This window comes from Equus caballus, chromosome 4, assembly GCF_041296265.1.
Source record: "Equus caballus isolate H_3958 breed thoroughbred chromosome 4, TB-T2T, whole genome shotgun sequence".
NCBI lineage: Eukaryota > Metazoa > Chordata > Mammalia > Perissodactyla > Equidae > Equus > Equus caballus.
Genome location: NC_091687.1, coordinates 71,851,408 through 71,861,102, shown reverse-complemented (window position 1 = coordinate 71,861,102; position 9,695 = coordinate 71,851,408). Strand labels below are relative to the sequence as shown.

The 9,695-nt window shown below is 33.1% G+C and overlaps 1 non-coding gene across 1 annotated transcript; it reads left to right on the top strand.

Moving 5' to 3' along the window:
• The first annotated feature begins 378 nt into the window (after nucleotides 1-378).
• On the top strand, nucleotides 379-510 carry LOC111773353 (small nucleolar RNA SNORA51). Its single transcript, XR_002807735.2, has one exon. It is a non-coding gene; the product is annotated as a small nucleolar RNA SNORA51 (small nucleolar RNA).
• Nucleotides 511-9,695: the final 9,185 nt, after the last annotated feature.

Genomic DNA, 9,695 nt, shown 5'->3' with positions numbered 1-9,695 from the left:
CTACCAGCAGAATATGTCAAATATGTGGGATAACACTAAAACAGTGCTTAGCAAAAATTCTAAATTCTCATATTAGAAGAGAAAATGGTTTAAGTGCAAATTAAAATAAAGCAGGCCAGGGCCTGCCCAATGGTATAGTGGCAAAGTTCACACACTCCACTTTGGTGGCTTGAGGTTCGCCAAGTCAGATCCCAGGTGTGAACCTACACACCACTCATCAGGCCAGGCTGTGGTGGCATCCCACATGTAAAATGGAGGAAGACTGGCACAGATATTAGCTCAGTGACAATATTGCTCAAGCAAAAAGAGGAAGATTGGCAACAGATGCTAGCTGAGGGCCAATCTTCCTCACCAAAAAAATAAATAAAAATAAAATCAGGCCTACTGGTGCTTATGACAGGCTGTGTTCTTACACTGAATACACAGAAGGAGGAGCCAGAGTAAACCTACACCATATACACCTCCAGCTATGCCCTCTGTCTCATCTCTATTGTGAATGGGGGGACATGGGGTTAGGAATAAAAAGTAAAAACAGTAGAAATAAAGGACTATTATATATGAGTGGAAATCAATGAATTAGAAAACCTACAAACAATAGAGAAAATCAACAAAGTGAAAAATGATTCTTAAAACAAATAAAATTGACAAAACTATAGCTAAACTGATCAGGAAAAAAAATAAAACACAACTTCTAACACCAAAAATAAAGCATCAGATATTTGTGGAGACTCTATAGACTGATAATATACTATGGGAATATTACAATCAACTTTTTGCCAATCAATTTGAAAATATACATGAAACTGAAAATTTTCTTGTAAAACACAACTTATCAAACATTACACAAGCAAAGTAGAATATTCAAATAGTCTCATAGATATTACTAGTAAAATTTGAATTTCTTATTAAAAAAAAGACTTGCAAATAAGCTTCCAGGTCCAGCTGGTTCATGGGGAATTCAATCGAATATTTTTACAAAATATAATAATCAATCCTATTCAAACTCAGAAAATAGAGGAGGTAAAAACAGTTCAGAACTGTTTGTAGGGCTAACATAATCCTCATACCAAAACTTGATAAAGATATTACAAGAAGAAGGAAAAGATGGAAGAGGATGGGGGGGGAACAAATAAGGAAGAGGAGAAAGGCAATGAAGACAGGGAGGAAAGAATGAAAATCACATCCCCATATCTCTCATGAGCTGAAACACAAACATATTTAACAATTATTACCAAATTCAATCCAGCAATGTAAAAATATACCCTGTTTACACCAGGAATGCAAGGCTGACTTAACTTGGGAAAACCAACCACTGTAATTCACCATATTAATAGAGGGAGGAAAAAACATCTCAAGAGATGCAGAAATGAGATTTGATAAGATTGAACTCCAATTCTTGACATAAAATTGCAAAAAATTAGGTATTGAAGAAAACTCCCCTGAGTGGATAAACAGCTTCAGGGGAAAAAAAGACAAAAGCAAAAGCTATAGTTAACATAATACTTAATGGTCTAACATTAAAACTTTTCATGGTCTCACCAAATAAAAAATTTAAGAACTTTTTTTTTCCTACTACTAAGAACAAGGCAAAGATGTCTGCCATTACATCTACGCAACATGACAGCAGAAGTACTAGCCAGTTCATTAAGGTAAGAAAAAATAATAAAAAAAACACGATGATTATAAGGAAAGCTGCTATTATTTGCAAACAAAATAATTGGGCACATGGAAAACCTTATGGAATATTCCAAAGTATTCTACAACCAATAAGTGGATTTAGCCAAGTTGCATGATAAAATGTTATGATACAAAATTAACTGTATTTCTCCACATTGGCAATAAACAGTTAGAATATGCAGTTGAAACCATACCATTTAAAGAGCACAGAAACATGTCAGAAACCGAGCATTAAATCTGACAAAGGATGCACCGTGCCTCCATGCTCAAAGTATCAATCATCTTCGAGACAAATTTAAAAGACGTAAATATATGGAAAGATATATCATGTTCTTGAATGAAGACTTAAGATTATTAATTTGTCTCTTCTCCCCAAATTGATCTTTGCATTTAATGAGGTCCCTGTCAACGTCCCAGGAAACATTTATAAAGAAATTTCCAGTTGACTGAAAAATACATGTAGAAAAGCAAGGATCTAGATCAGCCAAAATCATCTTAAAAACAAAGAAAAAATGTGCAGGATTTACATATCCTGGTCTCAACTCTTACTCTAAAGCCAAGAATCAAACACAGTGAAGCACTGACAGAAGGATACACACACACACAAATCAATAGAACATAACAGAGAGTCCGTAAATAGGACGCACATTGTCAGATGCTATTTTGATCAAGGCACCAAATCAATTCAACCGGAAAATGAAAATCCTTTTTAAACAAATGGTGCTGGAAACACTGGTTATATATTGGGAAAAAAAGAAAAGAAACTCATTCTTTCATGCCCCACCTCCCCAAAAATAACATTTGAGCTGGATATCATAGACCTGAACATATTAACCTAGAATCATACAACTTCTGCAAAAAAGATCTTGTAAAAATTTCTTCAACTTGACACAAAAAAGCACTAATGAAATAAGAAAAATGATAAACTTGACCTTACCAAAATGGAAAGTCCCTTGTCATTAAAAGAATATCACTAAGGAAATAAATAGAAAAGCCACAGACTAAAATAATTATTTGCATTAATATATAGTAAGAAAGGACAGATTATATAAAGACTACAAATAAACAAATAGATAAATAAATAATGAAGATACAAATGACAACAACGGGTAAAAAGACTTTAACAGATGCTTTTCAAAAGACATATATCAGTAACCACATGACAAACTCAAAATCATTAGTCATTAGAGAAATGAAGATGAAAACCACTATCAGTTACAATTTAGCATCCACTAAAACTGGTAATCTTAAAAAGACCAGCAACACCAAATTTTGCCAATGATTTGGAGTGCCTGTAAGTTTATATATTGTTGCTGGGAGTGCAAAATGGCAAATGACTTTCGATAAGTATTTGGCAATTTCTTATAGAGTTAAATGTCCACCTACTCTCAAAATCATCAAGTCTACCTGTGTTTACACAAGAAAAATGAAAACACGGGTCTACCAAAGGACTTGAACAGCAGGTTCATCACAACCTTGTTTATAGTAGCCATGAAATGGAAACAACTCAAACACTAACAAAAGAGTGGATAAATTAATTATGACATTATTACAACAGAATGAGACTCAATAATAAAAATGAATATACTTCCTATGCATGCAATGACATACATGAATCTCAAAAATGTGATGTTCAAAGAAAGAAGCTTTTATTTAGCTCAAATAATACCCAGTGCATGATTCCATTTATATGAATTCCATAAAACAGGCCAAAATAATCTATAGTAGGAGAAATTAAAAACTTCCTCCCTTTGAGAGAAATTAAAAAGGCAGGGGCAGGTGGATTGAGTGGAAAACGACATAAGCGAACGTTGAGTGGTGAGGTCTATCAGATGGTGATTACCTGGGTATGTACAATTGTCAAAACTCTGTCCAAACTGTACTTTTGAAATTTTGCGATGCAATTATACCTAAAATCTAAAATATTTCATAGTAAAAAATTTTGCTTGGAAAATGCCACAAAGGTTAATAAAACATATAAATGATAATATGTCCTAACATTCATTCATCCATTCCTTCATTTAACAGACATTTGCTTTGTATCTGCTATGTTCTAGGCACTGTTCTAGATGCTATGGATAAGGTAGTACAAAGAGTCACTGTTTTGATATGGAACTTTGATGTATACAATCTAATGTACAAGATAGACAGTAAAAATATATACAAATAAGCATACACTGTGTAGAGTGATGATAAATGTTCTGAAGAAAAACAAAGCAAAAAGGTGGGACAGAATGTGTCAATATATGTGTGTTTGAGGTTTTGCTATTATCAATGGATGGTCAAGAAAATCTTTTCTGGTAATGTAACATTGTAGCAACAAGCTAAAGAAATTGAGAGAGGGAGCTATGCAGATATGTGGGGAAACATATTTTAGATCAAGAATCAGGGGGAAGAATAAACTGAAAGATCCAGAAACACCAGGATAAGGCAAAAGTCTTATAGGATGTGAAGAGAAACCAGAATACGTACAGTTTAGGCCAGTGTAAGGATTTGAGTTTTCACTCTGAGTAAGTAGGAATGCTATTGGAAATATTTAAGCAGAAAAGTGACATAGATGACAAATTTTAAAAGTTATTCTAGCTTCTCACTGAGAGTTATCGTGTAGGATTGAGAGGGACGAAATTAGAAGCAGGAAGAAAAATTAAGAAATTATTCAAATTATAATCCACGTGACAAACAGTGCTCGCTTGAACCAGGATATTAGAAATAAAGAGGTTTAAAATTGGGAAGATTCTGAATATGTTTTGATGGCACTGATGGCAGGATTTGCTAATGGTTTATGAAAGAAAGAAGCTTAAAATGATGGTGGTTTTGGCCTAAATAACTGGAAGAATGCAGCTACTAATTACTGAGAGGGGAAAACGTGGATGGAGGTTTTGGAGGTGAGTTCATATCAGTAATTAAAAGTTCAGATCTGGGACTGACTTATTAAGTTACTAAGGTAGTTAGGTTAACTGACGTTAAGTTAGATGCCCCTGAGACAAGTAGAGATATTACATAGAAAACCTGATATTGAATCCAGTTCTGGAGAGAGATTCAACCTGAAAATATACATTTCAGTCATCATCAAGTAGATGAAGTCTTCAGAGAAAAAGAGAGGGGAGCAAGAACTGAGTCCTTAGGTAGCTCAGTGTTTAAAGGTTGAAGATTTGAGAGGGAACAAGCAAAGGAGAGGAAGGAGGAGCAACCAGTGATGGAAGAATCAAGAGGAGTGAAGTCAAACTTTTGGGTGAAGAAAGTGTTTCACGCATTATGTCAACTGCTACTGATAATGAGTAAGATGACTTATTTCATAGAACAAAGTCAGATCCAAAGGTGACTTCAAAGACTGCATATCTGGTTCTTAACTCGCTCTGACTTGTTTGCTCAGTAATCACTCATGTATTCAAACAGGGATTTTCAACCCTGAATACACAGAATGTCTGGGATTTTTTTTAAAAAAAACACTAGCTCTCAGCCACAGAGACTCTGATTTAATTTTCCTGGGATGGGATTTGAGCTTTGGTATATTTTTTTTCAATCTTCCATCTTAATCTAATATGCAGCCAAGACTGAACTACTGATTTCGATCAACTCCAGTGATGGGAAATCGTTAACTCTTGAGATAGTTTATTATATTCTCAGACTTTTGTGATCTGCTACATCAAATCCTTCCAAAAGCTTCTCTACTTTATACTAATATTATAAATTCTTTTAGACATCAGTGACTTAATATGGACCAGACTGCCCTCATACTCCTGTTTGCTCTTTTCTGAAACCACTTTAGATGATCAATGTCTGTCATAAAGTGAAATCAATTAAGAAGCTATTATAATCATAACACAGGAAAAAATAGAGCCATGTCCAGAGTTAGACCATTGCCAGAGGTATGGTCTGACGAAGGTTTCCATTGTGAACACAGAGGGCTCTGAAGGCAATCTATGTGTTTGTTTTCTTGTTTGCTTATTGTGTTTAAATATGGAGATAACATCACACTGGTGATATTTTTAACCTATTACCAACTATAACCTGTAGATATTTTTCATTCCTCACGAAGCCCTGCCTCCTCTATTTTATTCTTCTTTACTAGAGTTTTTAGTGCCTGTTATAAAACTTCCTATTGGACCTCCCTAAATTTCATCTGGTTGAGATTAAATCATCATCAGAAATAGAAATGAATATAAATTGTATTCCTTGCCTGGTTTAATTTACATCACCTCACTTGAATTTTATGACAACATGACATACAAAAAATTAGAAAAATTTTTTTTCCAATAGTTAAATTCCCAACTATACCGAACGTCCCCTGAAACAATGCAGCAATCGTTAAATTTCTTTGTATCCTACATTCAACACGGTACTGGGCCATAATAGTATGGCAATTAAAGTCATAGACTTTAAAGGCAAGAAAACTTGGGTTTAAATTCAACTTTTGCCCCTCACTAGACATACAACCTTGAAAATCTTATTTAACTAATTCTAATTCTCCATTTCTTTATCAGAAAGATAGAGATTAAAACTCCTAGTGGTTTGTTGAGAGGTTTAATTACAATAATGTACTCAAAGTATTTACTATTGTTTAATAAATTCCTTCTATTATTAACTTCAATAAAAAATTAATAAGAGTATCACTAGAAGCAGACTGACATATAGCTTATGAAATTTATTTAAAAATAGTATTTATAAATCTTATTTACACTTATAAATATTTATGATGTTACTTATGAGATTATAAATCTTATTCCAATAATGTATTGTTTTGAATGATAAGAATACCATGAACATTTATTAAATGTCAATAGAATTAACATTTGTTTAAAAATAAGATCAAGATATAAATACATGATATATGCTTAAGACTTTGTGAGTGGATTTCAACCTGAACTACAATACCTATGTATGTATTAGAGTTATAATCTATGGGTTAAAGCAGGAAAAAGGCAATTTTTGATGTTATATATGGATGATAAGGGACATAAAACAAGATACAAATCTTTAATGTGATTTTTCTGCAAGATAGCCCAGTGCCATTCTTAATAGTCATCATTAATGCTGTTGCTTCTTATCTTGGCATCTGAAAATCCTTCCAAAATGAAATTCAAAGGTGAGCGTTAACTGCAGAGATCCCAAATAGCAGGAGCTATTTATTCTTAGGAACAGCTCAGAACTGTTATGATAAATTATATTTCCATCAGACGGCATTTGATGTCTACTTCTCTGTTTGGTAAAATGAAAAATCTTAAATATTTCTTTTCTGAATAATAAATACAACAGATATATGACTTAAAACTGAAGAAAAAATTTACATCAATTTTTTTTCTAACAGGAAATCACAAGAGGTCAGGAGTATTTAGATGTTTTGTAAATGACTAAAACACTAGAATTTAGAGATGGAGCAATAGTAGTTGTTCCTTTAGTCAAAGACTGGCGCTTGCTGGAGGGAATTTTCTATAGAGATGTTTGGCATTAAGCATCAGATTTTACCAGGAAAAGAAAAAGGCATATAGATGTGTAGAGAGAGACACACACGTATTTCAGTTCTTTTATACCAGGAAGAAAATCTTATTTGTTTTTAAGAAAAGGACTATAGAAAAGTCCTAATATTGAAGTAGAAATGGGAAGTTCTAGAGGTATATTTCCTTTAAAAAAGTATTTCCTTTTTTGAATTACGGATACCTAACTATGGTCACCTAATCATTAATTTCATAAGTAAATTCAGCATAATTTTTATATACTCATCATTTCAATTAATCATAAATTTAAAACTAACCTGAACCATCTGAGTAACACCCTTTTCCTCCACTCGTATAATTACTGTAATGTTTGTCTTCAGCTTAACTAACGCATTTAGCTGCAGAATAAATGTCACAACCAGACAGATAGTTTGATAGATAGACAAGCAGACAAACAGATAGATAATAAGAAAATAATTCCTGCAAAATCTAAATATTTAAGCTAAATTTGTAAAAACTTAAATGACTCTTCTTCACTTTAATGCCAAATCTGGTCCTACTGTTTAAGCTAATTGTTACCTTTTCAATTTCAAAAAATTTTCATCTTTGGAAGCTGTCCATCCTAGTCTTTGACATAGAGATGATGTATTAGCACTTCTTTACTTTTTTGATTTAAAGTAAAAGCCTCCCTCTCCCCCCAAAAAACAGCCTTTAAACATAAATATAAACTTTAAAACACATCCATCTCCTATGCAAATGCAACCAAGTTACATATTCATATACTCACAAAGTCATCTCATTATGCTCGGATTTATACCTCGTAATTTTTCCCCCCTGAGAATACATTCTACTTATTTTATACAAATAGTTTGGTTGATGGCCTTTGGCCAAAACTGCAACCTTCTAAACTAATCTGACCTAAATCACATATCTCTATTACTTACTGCTTGACACTGAAAATAACTCTGATAGTAAAATTTAAGAGACAGCATTTTACACAACCAATTTTTAATATTTTACCCAACCAAGTCTTAAGTACTTTCTAGGCAAAAATGAACATTTTCTCTTGAAGCCAACTTCCACAGTGATTAGAGCTTTTTGTCCCTAGTGCTGCTTCTTGATGAAAATTGTTTCAATGTTGATGAAGGTAGAATAACTCCCTGGAGGATGCAGCCAAAGCTTCCCCTCTATTTTCTATTTCAGGGACGCGACAGCCCAGATCTGCAAACAATCCAAAGCACAAATAGGTTCTTGAGATTCATAAGGGTCACACAGAACTTCTAATAAATTTTTAGAGAAAAAAATGAAAGTCATTCAAAACCAGTCATAGCACCATCTCTTCTTGAAAGTGAGTTAAGTTTACACAGAAGGCAAGTTTGTGTCGAACTGAAATGATAAATCAAACCTAAGAAAACATTTATGTGATATTATGGCCCTGGTTTGAATTAGATGATTTGCTCATTCATATTTGTTAAGGTCAAAACTGAAAATCTTAATAATTTTGATAGTGTCTATCTTCTAATCTGAAATAAGATCTAGACACATGCTTATCTTGAAGCTGACAGTTATTATATAGATGCCTGACAAAAGTGGGCATTCAGTTAAATAAACATTTCTTTCTTTTTTAATGTATTATAAAAAGGCAAAAAATGAAGGAAAAATGAAAACATAACAATAGCAATACAGAAGCCTAAATGTATAAGGAAATTAATATTTTATACATAATAAAAGATTAAAAAGTGTTATGAAATTTCTAGACTTCTCCAGTTATGGAGTCCCTTATTTCAACTGCCCATGAGTCAACTAATTTCAAACTTTTTAAAACTTTCTAGTTAAAATTCACTTTTGATCTTTCCACATCCATTTTCCAATAATGGGGTGAAACTATATTCACAGTAAGCAAACGAAAGAAAATCTGGTTCAATAAGAGACTACTTTGCCTTTCAAATCACCTCTTCTAACATCCCTAGTTCGGGATGCATTGATTCTAATTGTCTCTGCCATTCTCTTGTTTTCATAGGTTTGGGGAATAGCGGTAAGAATATAATCGATTCTTTCCCAGATTTATTTGGAAACCAAGAAGTAGTTACAGGAAGAATTTTTTATAGATGGATAGATTGATCCATTTACATAGATCTCTCTGTTTATTTTGCTACATTCTTCATTAACATTCCTAATTATGACAACTCCTTCAGGGTATTCAAGATCGATCTTTTCCTCTCTCTTTCCCATCTAAGATTTAAATTCCAAAAGTAACCTCTCTCTTCACATAAAATCTTGCTTTCCCATGGAGTGAGGCCACAGGATACTCATGTTAGAACTCAGTGTAGAAATCCAGACATTTGCATAAGAGATATAACATATTGGAGATAACAAGGGGATGATTTCCTAATTGGCTTCCTTTGCTGCACTTGTGGAATGAAAGTATTTATGGTTCTTTTTATAAAGGATGTATATGTGATGGATACTGAAAGGACCAATTCCAGAGCTGACAATTACTCAAATGTCCTTTCTTCTGTAGCTTCTTCATGTGGTATAATGATTGCCACCCTGTAGTCAAGGAAATCTAGAAACTAACATATT